Genomic DNA, 8,151 nt, shown 5'->3' with positions numbered 1-8,151 from the left:
GATGGTGAACATTTCCTCATGTATTCATTTGCCATTTGTATATCTTCATCTGAGAACTGTCAGTTCATCTCAGATGCCCATTTTTGGAGAGGGTCTTTGAGTTTGGGGGGCTTGATGGTTTTTAATTCTTTTTTATGTTCTGGATATAAGCCCTTTGAGGGACTGCTGGCTAAAATTCTTTCCCATTCTATGGGTTTTCTTTTCACCTTGTTGGTGATTTCTTTTGAAGTGCAAAAACTTTTTAGTAATATGAGATACCAGTTGTTGATGCTTTGAAGTACCTCCCATGCAGTTTGCATTTTGTTCATGAATTCTTTGCCTACCCCTATTTCTCCAGGATTTCTACCTACCTTTCCTTCCAGTACATTTATTGTTTCTGTTTTAATATTTTGGTCTTTGACCTATTTTGACTTTAGTATGTGGTAATACACATGGGTCTAGTGTCAGTCTTCAGCATGTGGAGAGCCAATTTTTCCAACACCATTTATTAAAGAGGCTATTCTTTTTTTTTTTTTTTTTGTCTTCCTTTTTATCGGTTCCGGGGATCGAACTCATGACTGCCTGCTTCAAGGCAGGCGCTTATGCCGCTGAGCTAAATCCCCAGCCCCCCAGAGGCTATCCTTCCAGCGAACGTGTTTAGCCTCTTTGTCAAATGTAAGGTGGCTGAGTGTCTTTGTAGTTGTGTTTGCATCTTGTATTCTCTTCCATTGATTCTCAGGTCTATTTCTTTGCCAGAATCATGCTGATTTTATCACTGTAGCTTTGTAGTATATTTTCAAGTCAGGAATTGAGATGCTTCCTACCTTGCCTTTGTTGTCCAGAGTTGCCTTTGCTATTGTAGGTTTCTTCTGTTTCCGAATGAATTTTAGGAAGGTTTTCTTTAAATCTGTAAAGTATGTTAATGGTGTTTTGATTGGGATTGCGTTAAATCTGTATAACAGTTTTAGGAGTATGGCCATTTTCACAATGTTGGTTCTTTCTAACCAAGACGGAGGAATATCCTTCCATTTTCTAATATCCTCTTCAGTCTGCTTTTTTTAGAGTAGTATAATTTTCAGCATATAAGTCTTTTACATTCTTGGTTAGGTTGATTGCTAAGTATTTCATTTTTTTAGATGCTGTTGTGAAAGGCGATATATCCATAATTTCTCTCTCATGGAGTTTTTTGTTTGTGTACTTGATTTTTGAGTGTTGACTTTGTATCTAGCTATGCTGCTGAATTTGTTTATTAACTCTAGTAGTCTTTTAATGAAGTTTTTTGAGTCTTCTATGTAGAATATCATGTCATCGGCAAATAATGATAATTTAACTTCTTCCTTTCCTATCTTAATTCCTTTTATTTCTCTTGTCTGATTGCTCTGGCTAATATTTCCAGAACTATATTGAATATGAATTGTGATAGTGGACATCGTTTGTCTTGTTCCTGATTTTAGAGTGAAAGGTTTCAGTTCTTATCCATGTAGTATAATGTTGGCTGTTGGTTTGTCATAGATGATCTCTATTCCAATTTTCTGTAGGGTTTTTATCATGAACAGGTGTTGAACTTTATCAAAAGCTTTTTCTGTGTCTGTTGGGTTGATCATGTGATTTTTGTCTTTGGCTGTATTGATGTATATTACATTTATTGATTTGCATATGTTAAACCATCCCTGCATTCCAGAGAGAAATCTCACTTGGTCGTGATAGATAGTCTTCTTGATGATTTGCTATATTCTGTTTGCCAGTATTTTATTGAAAATCTTTGCATCCGTGTTCATTAGTGAGATTGGCCTGTAGTTCTCCTTTTTGGTTGGGTCTTTCTCTGGTTTTGGTATCAGTGTAATACTTGCCTCCAAGAATGAGTTAGGGAAGATTGCTTCCCTTTGAATTTCATTGAAGAGTTTGAGGAGTATTGGCATTGAGTCTTTAAATTTCTTGTAGAAGTCAGCCATGAATACATCTGGACTTTTTTTATGGTATGTTTTTAACCACATTTTCAATTTCAATAGCTAATATTGGGTGATTCAAAATTGTTGTATTTTCTTGATTGAGCTTTGATAGTTCATATGTTTCTAGAAATCTGTCCTTTTTTTCTGTGTTTTCCACTCTATGTGAGTAAAGATTTCTAAAGTAGGTATTTATTTATGATCTTTGGAATTTCCATGGGATCTGTAGTAATTTCTCTTTTCAGTGCTTATTGTGTGAATTTTAGTTTTCTCTTGCTTTTTTTTGGTAAGGTTGGCTAGAGATTTATCAATTTTGTTTATTCTGTCAAAAAACCAGCTCTTTGATTTGTTAATTCTTTGTATTTTTTTTAGTCTCTTCTTAGTCTCTGTTAGTCTCTTTCTTAGCATTTTTTAGTCTCAGTTGCATTAATTTCTGCTCTAATTTTTATAATTTCCTCTCTTCTATGAGCTTTGTGTTTCACTTGCTCTTCTTTTTCTAGAAACTTGAGATGTAAAGGGCTGGGGATTTAGCTCAGCGACATAAGCGCCTGCCTTGCAAGCAGGCAGTCGTGAGTTCGATCCCTGGTACCGATAAAAATGAAAAAGACAAAATAAAAAAAAATGAGATGTAGCATTAGGTTGTTTATTTGTGCTCATTCTGTTTTCTTTATGTGACAATTCATTGCTATGTATTCCCCTGTTAGGACCACTTTCATTGTGTCCCACAAGTTTTGGTATGTCTATATCTGCATTTTCACTGAACTGTAGGTGTTGCTTAATTTCTTCTGTAATTTCACCTGTTAACAGCTATTACTATTCTGCTTTTATGCTGTATGTCTGGGATCTTAATTATTATATGTCTGGGTGTAGATTTATGTTGGTTATGACTATTTGACATTGTATATGCCTCACTTATCTGCATATCAGATTTTTTCCCCATATTTGGGAAATTTTCTGTGGTTACTTCTGTGAATAGTTTATGAATATCATTTGTGTTGACTCCTGTATCTTCATTGATGCCTATTAGTCTTACATTGTTTCTCTTGGCATCATCTTGAAGCTATTGATTGTCATTTCATGCTGCTTTGTTATTTTTAAAAGTTCTATCCTCCCATGATCACTAGCTGTGATCCTGTCCTCAAGGTCCAAAATTCTATCCTCAGCTTCATTTAAATCATTTTGCCACCTTTCAATTGAATTTTTATTTCTTAGATATCTCTTTGAATTTGTTTCATGCATTCTGCTTGTTTTCTATATTGCTCATTCAAGGTTTCAATCAGTTTCCCATGCTCCTGGTTTTTTTTTTGAAATCTATATCTTCTCTAGCTGTGCTGAGCAGCTCCTTTATTGTCAATTTTGTCTTTAGGAGAGAAACTATTTCTAATTTGATTTCTTCTATAGCCTCATGGGTTTTTTCTTTATTTCACTTGCTATCTTTTCAGAGATTTCAGGTATATGACTTTTAATTTTTTTTTTTTTTTTTTTTTTTTTTGCCTTTTTCCTTTATATTGGTACCGGGATCAAACTCATGACTGCCTGCTTACAAGGCAGGCGCTAATGCCGCTGAGCTAAATCTCCAGCCCAGGTATATGACTTTTAAAGTACTCTGGTTCAGTGTCTCCTGTACTTGTTCCAGATGGACTAGATGTTTAAGATGGCATTTTGCCTTTTTGTTTTATCATTTTCACCTTTCAAGCTAATATTTGGTCTTTCAATCCCACTAGTCTTAACTGTCGGTAGTGCATATCTTAGGTTCCTCCTGTGTAGTTGATGTCTGTCTAGTTGCTGGGTACCACAATGAAGAGGTGGGCCAGTCCCCTGAGAATTCCTCCTGCGGGGCCTATTAGGAGAGCCCTATATTCTTCCTAGACTGACTAGCCTAGGCATATTGATGTAAGTCAAGCCTTAGTATCTGCCCTTACTATGTCTTAGGTTCTTCCAGGCCACGAGATTTACCTGTCTATAGTGTTTGTCTCAGCTGGGACCCTACTGTGTCACTGGGTGTCTCATAAGCCTCTTTGATTTCCTCCAGGTTGAGGAAGTCCTTATTGGCCTTCTCCTCAACCCACCTGATGTTCTCTGTATGAAGGAAGGACTCACCCCCACTCTTGCCAGGCTCACCAAGGTACTAGAGCTGGAGGGGACTTTGCTACTGCTCCTGTTTACCCACTGAAGTCCTCTTATTTTAGGGGCAAACTCACCACACTGATGGAAGCCTGCTGAGGTCCTGTGTTTGGATGAGGGGTTACTGAGTCTCCCACCAACAAAGCAGTTAATCTACTTCAGTCCAAGGTTCTGGGGCAGCCGAAGATCCACAGCAATACTATATCCAGGAAGTGGGGGGCGGGGGGTCTCCTGAGAGTAGGAGGGCAGGCACAGAGTGGCCGCCTTCCGAGGTGGAGAGGGTGGGAGGGTATCTTGTCATTTTTTTACATGTTTCTTTTTCCCTGACAGTTCTCATCTATCTTTCATTATCTGAAGCTTTTTTTTTTTTTTTATCGGTACCGGGGATCAAACTTACGACTGCCTGCTTGCAAGGCAGGCGCTTATGCTGCTGAGCTAAATCCCCAGCCCCCAGAACTATCTTATTTCTTCATTAATTTTGAAAGATAGTTTTTCAGGGTACATCAATTTGGGCTGGAAGTTGTTTTCTTTAAGAACTTGAAATACTTCAAGCTCTTCTTGACTTGATGGTTTGTGTTGAAAAGTTTGTCATGGTTCTTACAGGTTTTCCTTTTTAAATGATCTGTTTTTTTTTTTTTTTTCTCTTTTTTTTTTTTTTCTCTAACAACCTTTCATGTCAGAGCACCTATTTCTGCTTTTTTTAAAATCAGTACTGGAGATTGAACTCACAACTATGGGCGTGCAAAACGTGCTCATGCTGCTGAGCTAAATCCTCGGCCCCTTCTCTAACAACTTTTAATATTCTGCTGTTGTGATGAATTTCTGAGATCTTGATTATTATATGTCTGGGTGTAGATTTATTTTGGTTATGGCTAGGTGGAGTTCTATATCCCTCACTTACCTGAATGTCAGGTCCTTTTCTGCTTAGGTGATTCTCTGCTCTTGCTTCTTTAAATCATCTCTTTGTCATTTGTGTTGACTCCTGCTTTTTTTTTTTTTGCTGACATTCCTTCTTTTCTTTTTCCTGTCTTCAGTATCTGAGATCATGTTCTTGCACTGGCCTAATCTGCTTCAAATGCTTTCAGTGGAATTTTTATTCTCCTGGATGTCTGTCTACTTGAATATGCTTTTTGGATTTCACTTCTTTCCTATATTGATTAAGCTTCCATAATTTTCTTAAGCTTGTTTATTTTTAGTCTGTGTCTGCTTTGGCATCACTAAACATGGTCTTTATTTTGGACACCATCTCTGTAGTTACCTGAGCGGTTATCTATCTCTGAGTTCATTTTTTCCAGAGCCTCATTCGGTTGCTTTGTTGGTTTCACTGCAGAGAGGCCTGGTGAGGGGCTTTCAGATTGTCCTACCCCATTGCCTGGATTTGCCTTTGGTTAACTGGATGTCTGGGGCTGCATTTTTATTAAATGTCTTGTCATTTTGTTTTATTTTCTTTTTTTAGTTTGATTCCTGGAAGGATGCTTGTAAATTGCCTATGTGGATTGCTTTATTGCTAGTGTTTAGGACCCTTAGGTGATGACTACTTCTCTGAGATATCTTCCATGTGTAACCAGTTTTTGGCTTTTGAGTCTGTTGGAAGATCTTAGTTCTTCAGTTTGTTGGAAATGAGAAGTTGTTGCTTGTTTGACCCAGTCTCTGATTCTTTGGCACTGTGCCACAGTATTTTTTTTGTCACAGTATTTTCTGTGACCTTTAGTCAATCTCAGTCATAGAATACCAGGACCAACAACTGTTTAGAACAATTATGCAAAAAAAAGAACAGTTATGTCAACTTGGCTATAGTGGTACCAACAGCATCAAACAGCCTAGAAAGTGACAAACTAAGCTAACTCCTAATTTGCCATTTTAACCATATGAAATAGATTTGTGGTTATATAACAAAATCTTAAACAAATCAGCAAAGTTATATGAGTACATGAGTCCTTAATATGTCAACTTTGCCCTTGGGGTTTAACATTTAAAATAGATTAAGTAGAAAATAGAGGATTGGGGGGGGGCGGGAGGGGGAGGAGGAGGAGGAGTAAGAGTGGAGGACAGGGGGATCATGCCAACTTTGAGAAACTGGTGCAGATGACTGAAGGAAAAGGAGTAATGGAAGAGATGAAAGGAAGAGCAGAACAGAACCACAACCACTAAGAGGCTTAGTCTGTGTTCACACCCATATAAAGACAAGATCAAGGGGCTGGGGATTTAGCTCAGCGGCATAAGCGCCTGCCTTGTAAGCAGGCAGTCATGAGTTCGATCCCCGGTACCAATAAAAAAAAAGAAAAAGACAAAAAAAAAAAAAGACAGGATCGAACAATGAAGGAAAAAGAAAGAAAAAGAAAATGTCCACTTCCAGGGTTCTCTTTGATTATAGTAGTCAACCTGTGGAAACAGAGTCCCAATTCATGCAGATCTATCCCAGCAAGCCAGCACTAGCTTTTTAGAGGGGTAGCTACCATCCAAGAATTGGGCATCTGAGCCCAATTGGGAGCTGCTAGGTGGAGTCGACTGCAGTTCTGGGTTCTGTGCTTAGCCAGCCCGTTTCCAAGACGGCTTCTGTCTAATCACTCTCTCCTGTGAAAGGACCAGGTCCTCTGCACTCACTGTCAGCCAGTGCAGTCCTTGAAATCTGCTGCTCCCTCCACTGCTGCCTTTCTCTGCAGAGGCTTCCGGAGTCACCAGCCATCACTGTCACTGTGTGTCCACAGGCTTGAACCACTCCCCGTATGCAGCGAGTCCTGTCTCAGGAAAAAGGTGCTGCCAGCTACCTTCTTCTTCATTAAAATTTCTCTCTCCACTCACTCCGTGAGTTTCAATTTGTGCTTCAGAGTTTTCCTGGGCCCAGTGGAGCCACTGTCTTCCTCACAGTGCTGTATTCTAGTATCTAGATGGTGACCCTCAGTGAGGCTGTTTTCTCTGCTGCTTACCTCTCTGCCATCTTGGTCTCTCTCCTCTGATATGTTGGAGTCTTTACTCCCAGGACCTCAGAATGTGACATTATTTGGAAATAGGGTCTAGAGAGGTAATAGAGATGAAATTTAGGTGTGCCCCAATGCTGTTCTTATAAAAGAGGAAAATTTGGACACAGAAATAAACATGCATGGAAAGAAGGCAATGTGAGAGATGGCCAAAAACCACAGAACACTGGAGGTCACCAGTGGCGGGAGAGCGGCCTCTCATGGAGCCTTCCTGATGCTTGGTCCACGGCTCTGCTGACATCCCAGTTTGAGACTTCTGGCCTCCAGAACAGTGAGACAGTAAGTTTTTGTTCTCAGGTCCTTCGTTCGTGGAATTGTGTTATCATGGGTCTAGGAAACTATAATACAGTTATTTTTAAAAGAAGATTTTATAAGTATCTAAAAAAATGTTCTTGTGGATAGTAATTTCTTATTCTCAAAAAGTCCTGAGGACAATACTCCTTGTAAACTAAGCTGCACTGAGTTCATCTAATAGATGGAAGGTAGATACAATTTCTAATTTACATTTAGTTTCGGAGAGGAGCTCTCCACGTTACTTGAAGGTGTATGATGTTTTTTACCTTGAAGAGTTTGCAAGATATTATCTGTGTGAGGATTGCCAAAGGGCACTGGGCAGCTCTGTGAATTTTAAAAAAATGTGTATTTATACATAGAAAAGAAGACTACAAGGATAGATGCTAAGATATTTGGTAGTATCTCTGGTGGAAATACAGGTAATTTTTTGATATTTGCACATTTGTTTTACAAGCAAATATATATTATCGGAGGCTGGGGATTTAGCTCAGTGGCATAAGCACCTGCCTTGCAAGTGTGTGGGTCATGAGTTCGATCCCTGGTACCGATAAAAAAGGAAAAAGACATATATATATATATATATATATATATATATATATATATGACTACATTATTATAAAATATATTTTAGTGAATAAACCTAGTATCCCATGGTAATCATTTTTGTTTGTTGAAGCAGGGTATTGTGGGCACAAACTTCTGGGCTAAAGTAATACCCCTGCCTCAGCCTTCAGAGTGGGGCTGGAACCATAGGTGCATGGTAGTACTAGTAGCCTTTGTTGTTGATGTTAAAGACTTTATTTTTTCCTGACTTTTCTAAACAGATAGGA

This window comes from Cavia porcellus, unplaced genomic scaffold, assembly GCF_034190915.1.
Source record: "Cavia porcellus strain 051 isolate PalLab524CR breed Dunkin Hartley unplaced genomic scaffold, mCavPor4.1 scaffold_6, whole genome shotgun sequence".
Taxonomy (NCBI): domain Eukaryota; kingdom Metazoa; phylum Chordata; class Mammalia; order Rodentia; family Caviidae; genus Cavia; species Cavia porcellus.
The sequence above is the reverse complement of the archived record's forward strand: the minus strand, read 5'-3'. Positions refer to the sequence as shown.